The sequence below is a fragment of the Chrysochloris asiatica genome, unplaced genomic scaffold, assembly GCF_000296735.1.
Source record: "Chrysochloris asiatica unplaced genomic scaffold, ChrAsi1.0 scaffold00010, whole genome shotgun sequence".
NCBI lineage: Eukaryota > Metazoa > Chordata > Mammalia > Afrosoricida > Chrysochloridae > Chrysochloris > Chrysochloris asiatica.
Window position 1 is genome coordinate 18,450,464 of NW_006408528.1, and position 17,127 is coordinate 18,467,590.

Below are 17,127 nucleotides of genomic sequence, written 5' to 3' on the forward strand. Positions count from 1 at the left end.
GCTTTCTGAGATTTGTTGTTGTTGTTGTTAGGTGCCATTGAGTCAGTATCAACCCATAGTGATCCTATGCACAACAGAATAAAACACTGCCTGGTCCTGGACTAACCTCACAATTTTTGCCATGCTTGAGTTCATTGATGCTGCCATTTTGCTAATTCATCTCATTGGGGAGTCTTTCTTTTTTGCTCTGGCCCTCCACCTTATCAAACATGATACTCTCCTCCAGTGACTGGTCCCTTCTTACAACATATCCAAAGTATAAGAGATGAAATTTGGCCATCCTGACCGCCATGGAACACTTTGGCTACACTTCTTCCAACACAGATCTGTTTGTTCTTTTGTCAGCCCATGGTACTTTCAATATTCTCCTCCAACATCATACCCCTGGGCATATGCTGCCTTTTTGATCTCATCTGGTTGGTTGTAGCAAAGAGTGTACCTTCTTGGAGTTATCTTTCACTTTATAGATCTGCTTATTGTTTAGCTCTAACACTCACCTGTCACTTTGTTATACTGTGGTGGCTGGTGTTTGCTGTGATGGTGGAAGATATGCCCTCAGTATTACATACTAGCAGTGTCACTCATGGTGGACAGGTTTCAATAGAGCTTCCAGACTAAGACAGTCTAGATGGACAGGCAGACCACTTCTGAAAGGTTATCCACTAAAAATCTTATGAATTACAGTGGAACATAGCCAGATATAGTGCCTGAAGTTGAACCCCTCATGTTGGAAGGCACTCAAAATATGACTGGGAAGAGCTACCTCCTCAAAGTAGACTTGATCTTAATGATGCAATTAGAACAAAGATTTTAGGGCCTTGATTTGTCCATATGGTACAACTCAAAATGGGAAGAAACCGATTGTAAAAGAATGCAACCACTATTAATAATCAGAATGTGAAATGTATGAAGTATGAATCTAGGAAAATTGTAAGTTATTAAAAATGAAATGGGATGCATAAAGATTGCTATACTAGGCATTAGTGAGCTAAAATGGAAAGGTTTTTGCCATTTAGAATCTGACAATCATATGGTTTACTATGCCTGGAATGAAAAATTGAAGAGGGATGACATAACATTCATTATCAAAAAGAGTATTTCCAGATGTATCTTGAAGTACAATGTTGTCTGTGATAGGATAATATCCATATGTCTATGAGGAAGACCAGTTAATACTGATTCAAATGTATGCACCAACCACTAAAATAAGTGATGATGAAATTGAGGGGTGGCACTGTAGAATAAAGCACTGGACCATAAGGTCGGTTTGAACCACAAGTTCGGTGGTTCAAACTCATCAGCTGCTCCTTGAAAACACTATACAGGGTTTCTATGAATCAGAATCGACTTGAAAGCACTTAACAATAACCACAACTATGAACTTCTTGAGTCTGAAATTGATCTACATGCAATAAAGATCATTACTAATTACTGGTAAATGGAATGTGGAAGTTCAAAACAAAGAAGGATCAGTAGTTGGAAAAGATGGCGTTGGTGATAGAAATGATGCCGGAGGTCACATGATAGAATTTTGCAAGAGTAATGATTTATTCATTGCAAATATCTTTTTTTAAAACAGCATAAAGGCAGTTATACACATGGACCTCACCAAATGGAATACACAGAAACCAAATTAACTACATCTGTGGTGACAGACAGTGAAAGAGATCAATATCATCAGCCAAAATAAAGTCAGGAGTCCAATATGGAACAGATCATGAATTGCTCATATGCAAGATCAGGCTGAAGCTAAGAAAAATTAAAACAAGTCCAGGAGAGCCAATACATGACCTTGAACATATCCCAACTAAATTTAGAGATATCTGAAAAACAGATTGAATGCATCAGGCACTAAAGACTGAGGACCAGAAATGCTGAGGGATATCAAGAACACCATACAGGTAGAAAGCAAAAGGTCATTTAAAAGACATGAAAGAAAGAAAAGACCAAAATAGATGTCAATAGAGAGTCTAAAATTTGCTATTGAGAGTAGAGAAGTCAAAGCAACTGGAAGAAACTAGGAAGTAAAAGAGCTGCACAGAAAATTTCAAAGGACAGCTTGAGAAGACAAAGTCAATTAGTATAATGATGTGCAAAGGCTTGAAGTTAGAAAATCAAAAGCGAAGAACACAGCCAACATTTCTCATGCCTAAAGAACTGAATAAAAAATTCAGGACTTGGGTTGCAATATTGAGGAAATCTGTAGTGCTGTAGGATCAGTACCGGACTGCGAGCCACAAGGATGGCAGTTCAAACCAACCAGCTGCTCCTTCGAAATTCTAGAGGGGTTACTATGAGTCAGAATTGACTCAGTGACACTTAACAGCAACAGCAGAACATGGGTAAAATGGAGCCCTGCTGTGACACTATAGGATAAGCTCTTTACTGCAAACCTACCGGCTGCTCCTTGGAAACCTACATAGGGTTGCTATGAGTTGGAACTGACTCGACAGCAATTACAACAGCAATGGGCAAAATATTGAATGTTGCAGGAAGCATCAAAAGAAGATGGAAGAAATACACTGCGTAATTATACCCAAAAGAATTGTTGGACATTTAGCCATTTGAAAGATAGCATATGATCAAAAATCAAGGGTATTGCAGAAAGAAACCCAAGCTGACCTGAAGGCATTGGTGAAAAACAAGGACCCAGGAATTGACATAAGACAAATTGACATGTTTCAATGAACTGATGCTAGGCTAGAGGCACTCACTCATCTATACCAAGAAATTTGGGAGACAACTACCTGCCCAACCAATTGGAAGAGATCTATATTTGTGCCCATTCCAAAGACAGGTGAATCAATGGAATATGGATATCTTTGAACAATAATATTATTAGAATCCCATGCAAATAAAACTTTGCTGATGATAATTGTAAAGAGTTGCAGCATTACATCAACAAGGTGCTGGCAGAAATTCAAGCTAGAGTCAGCAAAGGCCATGGAACTCTGAATATGATTGTTGATGTCAGATGAATCTTGACTAAAAGCAGAGAATATTAGAAAGATGTTTACTTCTACTTTATTGACTATGCAAAGGTATTTCACTGTATGGATTATAACAAACTATGGATAACATTGCAAAGCATAGGTAATCCAGAACACATACATAGACCAAGAGGCAGTCATTTGACCAGAACAAGTGATACTGAATGGTTTAAAGCCAGGAAAAGTGTATGCCAAGGTTGTATCTTTTCACCGTAGTTATACAATTTGTTTGTTGAGCAAGTAATTCAAGGAGCTGGATTATATGAAGAAGAGCGTGGCATCAAGATTGGAAGGAGACTCATTAACAACCAGCGATACGCAAATGATACAACCTTGCTTGCTGGAAGTGAAGAGGACTTAAAATACTTATTGATGAAGATCAAAGACTACCTATGAATTGTTTGAATTGTACTTCAATGTAAAGAAAACAAAAATCCTCACAACTGGACCAAGAAATAACATCACGAAAAATGGAGAAAAGATTGAAGTTGTCAAAAACTTCATTTTGTTTAGATCCACAGTCAACACTCAATGGAAGCAGCAGACAAGAAATCAAAAGCTGAATACATCTTTAGGTAAATCTTCTGCAAAAGACCGCTTTAAAATGTTAAAGAGTAAAGATGTCAGCTTGAGGACCCAAGCCATGAAATTTTCAATTACCTTATATGCATGTGAAAATTTGACAATGAAAAAGGAAGATCAGAGAAGAATCAACTTATTTGAATTATGGTGTTGGAAAAGAATATTGAACCAGAGGAACAAACAAATCTGTGTTGGAAGAAGTACAGTCAGAATGCTCTTTAGAAGCAATAATGGTGAGACTTTTTCTCACATTCTTTTGACAAGTTGTCAGCAGGGAGCAGTCCCTGGAGAAGGACATTATGCATGGGAAAGTGGAGGGTCAGTGAGAAAGAGGAAGAACCCCAATGAGATGGATTGACATAGTGAGTGACAGCAGCAATAAGCTCAAAATAACAATTGTGCAGATGATGCAGGACAAGACAGTGTTTCATTCTGTATTGCATAGAGTCACTATGAGATGGAACCGACTTGAGGATACCTAACAACAAGATCAACAATTGACTGAAAGTCAAACCTTGTGAATGAGTTAAGTTCTAGGCCTGAAGTGTGGCTAATGTCTATAGTCCTGGGGGTTCTACCCGTCTCTATCAGGCCAGTAAGCTTGATCTTTTTTATGATTTTGAGTTTTGTTCCACAGTTTTCTCCCACTCTATCCTATTGTGATCCCTCTCAGAGTGTTCAACAATGGTAGTCAGGCACCACCTGATCTTAGAATCATGGAGCTTTTGGTTCACTTGGGTCATTAATCCTGTGGACTAATTATTTCCATGGGCCTTTAGTCTTCACTCTTCTTTGCTCCTGGTGGGGAAAGACCAGTATTTAGATTGCTGCTCACAAGGATTCAAGATTCCAGTTGCTTCTCACCAAAGTTGGTTGTAGAATATTTTCTTTGTGAACTTTATTGTACCAATTGACTTAGACGTCCCCTGAGGCTTATAGTCCTGAACCCCAAGGCCCAGCAGCCCATTTTGTCAAGGTGTTTAGTTATGGCTAAGAAGTTTTCATAATTTTGCCACCTGTATGTTCTACTATATTCATGGATACATTGGTGGTTCATATAAATACATAATACATTTCTCATATGTGAAAATACCTTTGCAAACCTATATATACCCACTTGCCTTCCCACTCCTTTTCAGCTTGCATGTTTATCTATGTATCCATATGTAGACTGCTTTTATTACATGCTTGTCCTGGTGTGGCATTGCAGGATAAACATGCAATGGACAAACAAGTTTGGAAGATCAGACCCACCAGTCACTCCTCAGAAACCCTATACAGGGTCACTATGATTCAAACTGCCTCAAAGGCACTTAACAAAACAAATATGCAATAATACTTGCCTTTCTTGCCTTGAACCCTTCTGCTCCTCCCAGTGTCTTCCTTTGCTTTGAACATTTTGTGATGACCTTCCTTCACCCATGTTAATATTTGTCTGCGTTCCTTTAGTGATTTGTCCTCCTTTTCCCTCCCACCTCAAAAAATATTTCTCAGTGTAAACATTTTCTTCTTTTATAGTAGTTTTTGTTAAGTGCCTTCAAGGCATTTCTGACTCATAGTACATTATTCTGAGTGAAATTAGCCAATCATAAAAGACAAATATTATATGAAACTACTACTATAACCACAAAGTCAGCAGTTCAAAGCCATCAGACATTCCTTGGAAATCCTATATAGGGTTGCTATGAGTCAGAATCAACTTGATGGCACTTATCAACAACAACAGCATATATCCTATTGACCTATGTGACATATATTTCCCTATGGACCCTGTTACAGGTTGGTAGGATGCATATGTCCCTTCAGGACATACCAAGATGTGACAACTCGTGACATGGCCTGTAAAAATAGTACTATATAGCACATGCCTGCTTCTTTCATTCCAGACAGCTATGCAGGTCCCCTCTGACAAATGCATGTACTGTCAGGAGGAAAGAATCTGCTCAATAAATCTCAGAAGAGGAAAATGTAGGTGGGCACCACCTACATATGTCTCGTGGATCATGAACAAGCAGTGAACGTGATGATCGGAGCATTTACATTTTTTCACTACAGAAGCACGTAAGAAAGTAACTAGGAGTTCTCTTTGAGTGATGTGTATTAGAATTTGGTGATGACAGGAAAGAAGCTAATAATCAGAGTATTTCTCCCAACTTTACCTTCTGAATTCAGTTTGAATTTGCTTGATAAAAAGTTCGAGAGATTTCCACTGATCTCTGATCCCTAGTCTACTATGTCTAATACTGCTCTCCAGAACAATCAGACCTGGCTTTAACCTGGGAAGGGGGAAGAGGAAGAGGAAAGGGATGGCGTAGTTCTTCCTTTGTATGAGGCACTGTGCCAGACCCTTTATATCTATTGTCTTAAATGCACATTTAATTCTTGAAACCAGGTAGGCAGGTGGATATTGTCATGTTTTTCTGTTTTAGGAAGAGAAAGTAACATGTGTACTGTCTTGTAGTTAGTAAGTGACTCAGCCTGGTTCTGAACCACCTTCTGTTGGCCTCCAGTGCTCTCACTGAGCACATTGCATTATTTTGCCCCTGACTACTGTGCATGCTCCTTTTTCCTCCAAATGGTTTCTTCTTTCACATTACCTTGCAATTGTTTGTATCTCTGTGTTCCCAATAGACTGTAGGGACTCTCATTTATCTCATTTCAGCATCTAAAATGGTTGACCCTTAGTCAATGTCTGTGAATGAATTAGCTCACCATACAGAGAGATCAGTGCTGTGGTTAGAATTTCAAATTTATCACTGCAGGACTTGCTGGAACTAACACTACTGTATCCTATAATACTATTTCTAGCAGAACATCCAAGTCAATTTGAAATAAGAGAGAATTAAAGTTACAAAGGGGAGAGTAAATGGTTTAAATCTCAAGGTGAGTTATTTCATGTTCAGTTTCAAGTTCTAGGGGGATGATGTTTATTAGTTCTTTGATATAATCTAAACTGGCCATTCCATTTGGGGGAACAATCAGTGTTTAACCTGCCAGCACAGAAATTCTTTGCTGCAGTTACCTTCACCTTTGATACCTTTTGATCAGATTATTGCAAAGGGTTGTACTTAGAGCTGGAAAACTGATCAGAAGTAGAAGCTGGTAATATGTGTTTGCTCTATTTAGCTGCCTTTTTCACTCTAATTCTGTGTTCTAGAAACTGCAGTAATTGTCTCTATGCTTTGAGGGAAGTTCACAGTTCTGACTTTAATCAATGGCATCTCATATGACTGAGGATCTAAACACCTTGGAAAGCATACAAGCACCTATCTGCTTGTGCTTTTTTATGCCCGCATTGAAGGTCATCTAGGGGCTGCTTCCTACAATTGTAAAGCTAAAAGTCTGCATTACTTTGGAGAGAAATTGAAATTACATTTCTTGAAATGTCCAACAGAGTGAAATGTTTTGACCCCTAGTATAAATAGCATCTGCCACCTGTCTGTCAGATTGTTGTACTGTGGTAGCTTCAACGTTACTATAATGTTGGAATGCCATGGACATTTCAAATACCAGCAGCGTTGCCATGGTGGACAAGATTAAGTGCTGCTTCTTGACTAAGACAGACTAGAGAGAACGGTCTACATCTATATCTGAAAATGAGCCAGGGAAAATTGATGGGTGACAACAGAACATTATCCAGCTCACTTGGTTTGGACATGTCATCAGGAGAGATTAGCTTCTGTAGGAGGCCATCATGTATGGTGAAATAGAAGACAAAGAGGGACTGGAAGAGCCATCATGAGACGGACTGGTACAACAGCCATGGCAACAAACTTGCACAAGCTGGTGGTTATGAGAAGGATGCCAAGCAGTAATGCTTCATTCTGTTCTACGTAAGGTGGCCAGGAATTGAGTTGACTTGATGGCAGCTAAGACAGCAGAGAAAGCATAGTTGTGGCAAGCACTTTTTATTGCCTTCCAAAAATCTTCCTTTTTCACTAATCATACCCAGATTTTATTCATGGCTCAAGTACCTAGTCCCACAAGATCAAGTTAATTTGTCTAATCAGATGTAGCAATTCTATTTCCTTAGTCATCAATTAATTGATCTATGTGTGAACATGTGATTTTGTTCTACCAATGAGACATAATGGAAATCTGGGAGGACTTTTGGAAGATACTTTTCTTCTTCATAAAAAAGCGTTGTGAAAACTTCTTACCCCTAACCAAACACCTTTAGGGAATCAGTAAGTGGGCTTTGGAGACAGTGGATTTGGGAACAGGACTATAGTCTCAGGTACATTAAAGCCAAATGCTATAACAGTCCACAAAGACAGTATTCTGCATCCAATTTTGGTGAGTAGTGGCTAGGGTTTTAAAAACGTATGAGTGTCCATCTAAGACTCAGTATTTGTTTTCTCCCTGTCCAGAGTAAAGAAGAGTGAATAAAATCAAAGACTTTTGGAAACAATTAGCTCAAATGATTAATAGATCATGTGCACCTGTTGTGGTGCTCTTGGTTAATGCACTGGACTAAAATGTTGGCTTGAGCCATAAGGCCGGTGGTTCAAGCTCACCAGCTGCTGCTATGGATAGGAATGGACTTGACAGCACTTAACAACAACAACCACTACCAGCCTCTACTACCTCTGAGTTCTCAAGAACTAGATGGTGCCTAGCTACAGCTGTCAACTGCTCTTAAAGGGATCACAATAGAAGGTCCTCAATAGAGTGGAAAAAATGTGGAACAAAAGTCAGAATCATAAACAAAGACCAGACTGGTGAAATCTGAAGAATATGACCCTTAGACACCCTTCAGGCCTGGACCATAACTTACTTACTCCTAAGATTCAAGTTTAAGCTAAACAATAGGCAGGTCTATAAAGGCAACCATAACTCCATGGCAGTATGAACTCATTAGAACACTCACCCATATGAGATCAAAAGGGCACAATTTGCCCAGAGACAAAATTCAGCAAGTAGGAGGGGTCAGGAAAGAGAGGCAGATGGAAACAGAAAACATAAATAAGGAGGACATGGAACAGTGCTGTTACTGTGTGATGATTGCAATCAACGCCACAAAACAAAGCAAAACAAAACGTGTATGAGTCACTGAATGAAAACGAATTTCCTCTCTAAACATTAACTAAATCACAATAAAAGATTATTATCTATATATAAGAGAGAGGGGTGAAGAAGATTTTTTCTGCCCTTTTCTCTCTTCCGGCTTTGGATACTGTATTAGTTTCCCGTAACTGTTATAACAAGTTATCATACACTTGGTGACTTAAAACAACAAAAATGTATTCGTTTACAGTTTTGGAGGCCAGAGTCTGGAATCAAGGTTTCAGCATGAATGCACTTCCTATGGAGGTTCCAGCAGAGAATTCTTTCTTTGTTTCTTTCAGCTTAAGTGACAGCAGGTGTTCCTTTGTCTGTGACTCCGTCACTCCAATCACTTCCTACATCCATTGCCTTCTTTTCTATGTGAGCCTCAAAACTGCTTCTCCTTTTCTTATATGGACACTTGTGATAGCATTTAGAACAATCCAAGATAAACTGCTCTTTTCAATATTCTTAATTTAATCACATCCTTTAATCACATATTGGTGTCCTGGTGTGGCATTATGGGTTAATGTGCCAGACTGCAAAGCCATTTGAAATGCCAGGTCGGCAGTTCAAGCTCACCAGCTGCTCCTAAGAAACCCTATACAGGATTGTTATGGGTCTGAACCAACTTGATGGCACTTAACAACAACAACAATCACAAATTAGGTAATAGTCACATGTTTTTGCCATGTAAATTCATATTTAGCTGTATAAATACACAGATTTCAAGGATTAGTAAGTGAGTATCTATTTAAGGGGTAGTTTTCAGCCTATAATACATACCCTGTAAATCATCTTTCCTAATCATTTTAGGAAACTTACCCTTTCTACCTCAAGGATATGCTGCATGGATATGTTGTGTGGATGATAGTCTATCTGGAGGTTATAAGGAGAAGGCTAAGTAAATCAATTTGGTGACCCAACTCAGAGCATTCCTATAGAGAAGAGTTGAACTGCTTCATAGGGTTTTCTGAGGCTTTAATCTGTAGAGAAGGACACTGCCTCATATTTCTTGTTACTTGCTGTGAAAATTGCTCTGTTCATTGACTGATTGGTAAATGCAGAAGAATGGTTTCCTTCTTGCTCTCTGTATTACCATAAAAAATAATGAAATGATGATAGCATCACAGTTGCTGTTAGCTGCTGTAGAGTTGGTACCAATTTATGCACAACAGAAAGGAACACCACCTGGTCCTGCGTCAGTCTCACAAACCTGGTTATGCTTTAGCCCATTGTTACTGCCGCAGGGCCAATCCATCTTGTTGGGATTCTTCCTCTTTTTACCTGACCTTCAGATAATATTTTGAAGTATGACAGACAAAGTCTGGCTATACTGGCTGCTAAGGAGCATTCTGGCTGTACAATTCCCAGCACAGCTTTGTTCTTCTGGCAGTCCAGGTTTCTTTTTAATATTCTCCTCCAACACCATAACTCAAATGCATCAATTCCTCTATGGTATTCCTTACTCACTGTCCAATTTTCACACGCATATGAGGCTATTGAAAATACCATGGCTTGGGTCATGCGCATCTTAGTCCTCAAACTGATATTGTTGCTCTTCAAAGGATTTACCTAATTCAATACATCATTTGATTTTTGACTGCTGTTTCCATGAGTGTTGATGGCTGATCTGAGCAAAATGAAGTCTTTCACAACTTCAGTCTTTTCTCCATTTATCTTGATGTTATTTATCGGTCCAGTTGTGAGGTGTTTTGTTTTCCTTACATTTAGATGAAGACTACACCAAAGGCTGTGATCTTTAATCTTCATCAGTAAGTATTTTAATTACTCTTTGCTTTCAGCAAGCCACGTTGTATTATCTACATATTGCAGGTTGTTAATTAGTTTTCCTCCCATCATAATGCCATGTTATTTTTCATAAAATCCAACTTCTCAGAATATTTGCTCAGTATAAGATTGAATTTATATGGTGAGAGAATACAACTCTGGCATACACTATTCCTAATTTTAAACTATTCAGTGTTCCCTTGTTCTGTTCAAACTACTGCCTTTTGGTCTGTGTACAAGTTCCTCATGAGCATAATTAACTACTCCAGAATACTCATTATCAGCAATGTTGTCCATAGCTTGTCATGATCTACATAATCAAGCCTTTGCATAGTCAATAAAGCACAGGTAGACATCTTTCTGGTATTCAATGCTTTCAGCCAAGATCCATCTGATGTCCGCAATGATATCCCTCATTCCATGTTCTTTTCTGAATCTGGCCTGAATCTCTGGCAACTTCCCATCAATGTACTGCTGTAGCCTTTTTTGAATGATCTTTATCAAATCGTTAATTGCATGAAATATTAACGATATAGTCTGATGATTTCCGCATTCCATTGTCTCACCTCTCTTTGAAACAGACACAAATATGGATCGCTCCCAATCAGTTAGTCAGGTAGGTGTATTCCAAATTTCTTGACATAGATGAATGAGTGCCTCCAGTGCTGTATCAGTTTGTTGAAAGATTTCAATTTGTATTCCATCAATTCCCGGTGACTTTATCTTTGCCAATGCCTCAGTACACCTTGGAATTTTTTCTTCAGTATCATTGGCTCTTCATCATATGCTACCTTCTGAAATGGCTGAACATCAACCATTTCTTTCTGGTACAGAGACTGTATTCCTTCCATCTTCTTTTGATGCTTTTTGCATCATTCAATGCTTTGCCCCTCGAGTCCTTCAATATTGCAAGTTTACCCTTGAATATTTTTCTTCAGTTCTCTCAGCCTGAGGAATGCTCAGCATGTTCTTTCCTTTTGGTTTCCTATATGCAGGTTTTTCACATTTCATTGTAATATTTGCCTTTGTCTCCTTAAGCTGCCCTTTGAAATTTTCTGTTCAACTCTTACCTCTTCACTTCTTCCATTTGCTTTAGCATCTCTATGCTAGTTAGCAAGTTTCAAAATCTCTCTGATATCCAGTTTGCTCTTTTCCTTCTTTCTTTTCTTCTTAATGGCATTTAGTTTCTTCCTGTATGATGATCTTGATGCCATCCCACAACTTTTCTGGTCTTTGGTCATTAGTGTCGAATTAATCAAATCTGTTCTTGACATGATCTTTAAATTCAGGTGGGATATTTCCAAGATCATATTTTAGCTCTCATGGACTTGTTTTAATTTTATCCAGCTTCAGGCTGAACTTGCATATTATCAACTGATGGTCTGTTCCATAGTTGACCCCTGGTCTTGTTTTTGCTGATGATATGGAACTATTCTACTGTCTCTTTTCATAGATGTAGTCAATTTGATTTCTGTACATTCCATCTGGTGAGGTCCATGTGCATAGATAGTTATCTTTTATGTCGTTTAAAAAAGGTATTTGCAATGAAGTCATGCAAATTTCTATCATGCAATATCTAGCATTGTTTTTATCTCTAAGGTCATATTTTCCAACTACTGATTCTTCTTCTGTTTCCAACCTTTGCATTCTAATCACTAGTAATTAACAATGTATCTTGATTGTATGTTTGATCAATTTCACACTAAAGAAGTTGGTAGATTCTTCAGTTTCATCATCTATGGCTTTAGTGGTTGGTGCATAAACTTAAATTATAGTTGTATTAACTAGTCTACCTGGTAGGTATATGGATATTATCCTATTACAAAGAGCATTGTAGGTCAAGATAGATCTTGAAATGTTCCTTTTGATGATGCATGTGACACAATTTCTTTTCAGTTTGTCTTTCATGGCATAGTAATCCTTGTGATTGTCAGATTCAAAATAGCCAACACCAGTCCATTTCAGCTTAGGATATCAATTTGTTCTATTCAATTTTGACATCTTTTAATGTTCCTAGATTCATGTTTCTTACATTCCATGTACTTATTACTAATGGATGTTTATAGCTACTTCTTCTCCTGTTGATTTGTGCCCCATCAACAAATGAAGGACCCTAAAGCTTTATTCCATTCATGTCATCATCCTCAACTCTACTCTGAAGAGGCACTTCTCCTCCAGTTGTATTTCAATTTCCTTCCAACCTGAGGGACTCATCTTCTGGGTCTATATCTGACAATATTCTGGTGCTACTCACTGACTCGACAGCACTTAACAACAACAACAACAACAACAACAACTCATAATGTTTTAACATTTGATATTTTGGTGTTGACTCATTCCACTGCTATTCATAAATTTTCAGTGACTAAATATTCAAATGTAGTCTGCCTCTCCTTTTTCTTTGTCTGTCTTGTTGTTGTTATGTGCCGTCCAGTCAATTCTGACCCATAGCGACCCTGTATAGGGTTTCCAAGGAGCAACTGGTGAGCTTGAACCAACGACCTTGCAGTTCAAACGACTTGCAGTCTGACACATTAGCCCACAGTGCCATACCAGGACTCCATTTAGTCTGTCTTAGTGGAAGTTAATCTGAAACTTGTAAACATGAGTAACCCTGCAAGTGTTTAAAACACTAGTGGCATAGCTTCCAGAATCACAGCAACGTGCAAGTCACCACTGTATGACAAACTGACAGATGAGTGATGGAGCATTACTGTAGTGAAAAGTTAAATTTGCTATATCTTTTATTTTTTTAAAGTTTTAAATATTCTTGGAAGTCCTTATAAAAGAGAGGCAATACAAAGTAATGACCTAATTATGCATTTCTTGTGTGTCTGTTATCACTCAAAAGAGACATGGTAAAATGATGAGGCCTTAAGCCATTGTCTATTTTCATTGCTTACATTTTAGTATTACTATTCATGTCCTTAGAGTCTAAAGTGACAAGGAAGGACTAGAGAACTGAATAATCACAATCTGACCTTCCACTTGATGTTGGCAAGAATATATATGTGCATGCTTTTCCAATCAGGACAACCTTTAAAGACCCAGAATATACTTTTACTTAGCCCCTATTTCATGTAATATTTCTTCTTGGATACCTTTTTCTTTGCTTTTTAAGGATATACTCTAACTTTCTAGAACCTTTGGAGATCGTTGTAAATAATTTATACCCTGACAAATGTCTGCCTAGTGTACAGAGAGCAAAGCAGTTGTGAGACTGAGCGATACATTACTCTGGCTTCCTGGCAGCCCAACTGCAACTTGAGGTCCAGGGAAAAAATCTTCTCCCCCATTAAGTATACTTACAACAGGACATGCACCCTTTGAATACTATTAAGATTTATTCTGCCAGGTATAGATGGTCCCCACTGAAATCTTCAATCCTGGCAGGAAAGCTACACTGCCCTTCAGTGTTGCTAGTAAGGCAGAGTTCTTTATACAAAAATGTGTGCTCAATTGTTTTCCTCTTTGCTGTGGATGCCCTTTCGTCAGGTAGCTGGAATATTTCTGCAAAGTGCAGTGTGTCCATAAATACATCAGTTCTGCCAACAAAACCATCCAGCGCTCTCTCTGTGGGTCAGGTTAACTGTGTCTTGGTATGGATCCCTAAGCCTCCAAAGAATGTTTGGTGCATTAGAGCTTTGAAGTACAGTTCACAGTGATATTGTTTTGATCTGTCTCTGCTTTGGTTTCAGTTGAGAAGAGTAGCCCAAGCATCATTTAACTTGCCCTTGCATCCTCTGACTACATGGAGTTCACTATTAGTGTTAACTTGGAGGCAAGTGCTTGTAGATCTCACACAGATTTTGCACAGTAATAAATGCTGAGATAAGCTTTATATTCCAGTTTAGTTTTACTCTCTTATTTTAAAAGAATAAGTAGCTGTCATATTGAGTACTCAAGATTCCAATATCTTATTAGTCTTTTAACATGCTCATTAACAATTCACTTGAAAAACACTTTTTTTTTTTTAACTAAAATAGATTCACACTCACTATTTATGTTGTCTAAGAAACTAGTGATCTCTTTTTTTTTTCTTTAATAAGGGTTATAAAGGTTTCAACTTAAGTGGCAGTATTGTTGTTGTTATGTGTTATTGAGTCAGGTCAGATTCACAGAGATCTTGTATAAGGTTTATGAGGAGTGGCTGGTGGGTTTGAACCATCAACCTAGCAGTTAGCAGTCCAGAGTTTATCCTACAGCAGCAAGAATCCTCAGAAATCCAAACATGATGAATAATGCTGTCTCCCGTGAAATTGTGGAAATGGTTTACAAAGGAAAATGGGGAGGTGGATTTTACTAGGAAGGACTAAAGAGTGTAGTAAAATAAGAAATGAGTTCAGAGAAAGATAAGACAGTGATGATATAAGAATTGTGTATTTAATGTTATAATTTGATGCTTAAAACATTTCTAACTGGGGTACTTAAGAGAGAAGTTACTTACTATCCAGTACAAAAGTATGATGATATTTCAGAAATGGAGACAGTTACTCCAATGAATGCCAATAAAGTGGATATCCTCGCTTCAAATATTAGGATACCTTCAATGCCAAGAACCCAATGCTTGGTGCATCATAGAACATAAGTACATAAATACCAGGAAGAGGGATAAAAAAGAATTACTAATGGAGGCAATATTAATGAATGATTGCTACTGATTAATTAATAATACATAATTATTTATGATTATGCCAAGAGCTTCAGAAAATCTAGGAATATTCTTTTAGAGGTAAAATTGTAAAATGTCACCCAGTAACAAATATATAATTTTCTGCCCAGAATGCAAGTACTCCTTTTGGATTCTCTGGTTTTTATGAACTGGTTCGGTATTGCTTGTTTTGTATAATGAAGCCTTAAATTTCTTGCTAAATTTGTTTAAATGTAGGGGACGCTATTTTATAGTGGCCCAGATACACAATCATGAATGCTTCCTTAAGATATACTTGTATAAGACACAATTCTATTATTTATTGAAACTTTGATTTTTTTAAGTAGTGCTACCCAGAATCAATCAGATTTGGGATGGTTATTAAGGGAGTAAGTCAGAAAATCTTAAAGCATTCTCTTTTTGGTGATAAATGATACTTTCAGATCATTTCGACTGGCAGCAATAAACCAACAAAAGAAATATAGACTCACTGGTCCACTTAAATACGACTTTATATTGAAATTACAAATTCCAAGTTGGCAATTGAATTCTGTTGTGTATGTTTAGGGTAGGGATATAACTTAAATGCATGATTTAGGGTGGTGGTATATGACAACATCTAGGATGCACTTTGAAATATAAAACAACAGTGATACAAAAACCATCAGGACACTGAGAAAGCATTAGAAATTTTTTTATTAGAAAGATTAAAAATAGAACTTTAATAAAAGTTGTGTTACATTGAAAATATTAACATGAAAGTTTCTCCATGTTTTCAAATTCTTCATTTGGTAAACATAAGAGAAACAATTTTCCAACTGAGGTCTTTAATAAAAGTAAAAAAACAAACCCAAAAAACCAAATGTCATTTTGGATTGCCTTAGCCATTTCTTGGCATTTTAGGAGGGATAGTTGTGTGTCTTGAGGGATGGTTGGCATCCCAGGCCCCACCTGATATTGCCATGATCCTAGGGAGGACCAAAACGTGCCTCCCTTTCTCTGGAGGGGATGGATTAGTGCCAGTGAGTGCCACAGTACCTATAATAGCATGCCAGGGAAGTTCTCCAGAAGGTACTTACTTGTTCAAAGCCATTGTCTTTATCAGGGCTTAGAACACATTCATTCAGGTTCAACCCCATGCTACAGAAATGTGAATCCCTGCTCTTTACCTAGAGGGACGAAGAAATTACTTGTTTCTCAGAACTCTCCAAGTAATGAAGCAGTTGGTATCACTGGGTGGGGATAAATGGAATGACTGAAGAGAGATAAGTGAGGTCAGGGAGGCCCTGACTGATGCATACATTTTATCATCTGGAGGATTGCACTGTGGTAGTGAGTTGGAGGGATATGAGTCTCCAGCTATTTATAATCCACTGAGCCTGGCATTTGTGCTTCTGGAAGTTAAGTTGTCAACAATTCAGAACAATCCTCTGTTATCATCTCTCCCTTTGTCTCTCTCTTCATTTTACAGAACTGATTCCTTTGTGTTCTATGCCCTTATGTATACACAGGAATCATGTGGTTTGGTTGTTGTCATTAAGTACAATTCAGTTCCAACTCAACAACCCTGTATACCCTGTATAGGGTTTCCAAGGTAGATCTGATCTTCTGACCTTTCCGTTCAAACCAACCTTGCAGGTCCTGTGCATTTTCCTGCAGTGCCACACCAGGACGCCTGTGGAGATCTTGTTAAAACAGATTCTGATTCAGTATATTTAGGTTAGAAATGTAAATGCAGCCAGAGAGTTGAACTGGAGTGAGTTGGTTCAAAGCCCCGCTTGTGTTGGACCTTCTCATTCTCTTTAATGCTCTTAAATGCTCTTTACAATGTTCCATCTCTTTATTTCTCTGTTATAGACAGATGATTTCTTCAACTTTCTCATCCAGTTCACCTATTCTGAGAACTTTATGGAAGTATTTCACAAATGTGTTTAGATTGTTGTTGAAATTGTTCATTGAGATTTAAATTTAAATTTTAAAGCAGGAAATTCTTGATTCTTTTTCAATTTTTTTTTTTTTTTGGTGTGTATATGTGTTTCACAGCTTTTAATCTTTTCATTAAAAAAA

The 17,127-nt window shown here is 37.8% G+C and overlaps 1 pseudogene; it reads right to left on the reverse strand.

Moving 5' to 3' along the window:
- LOC102815020 overlaps positions 1 to 16,199 on the reverse strand; it is a 56,344-nt pseudogene extending 40,145 nt beyond the window's left edge.
- Between the last annotated feature and the right edge of the window lie 928 nt (positions 16,200 to 17,127).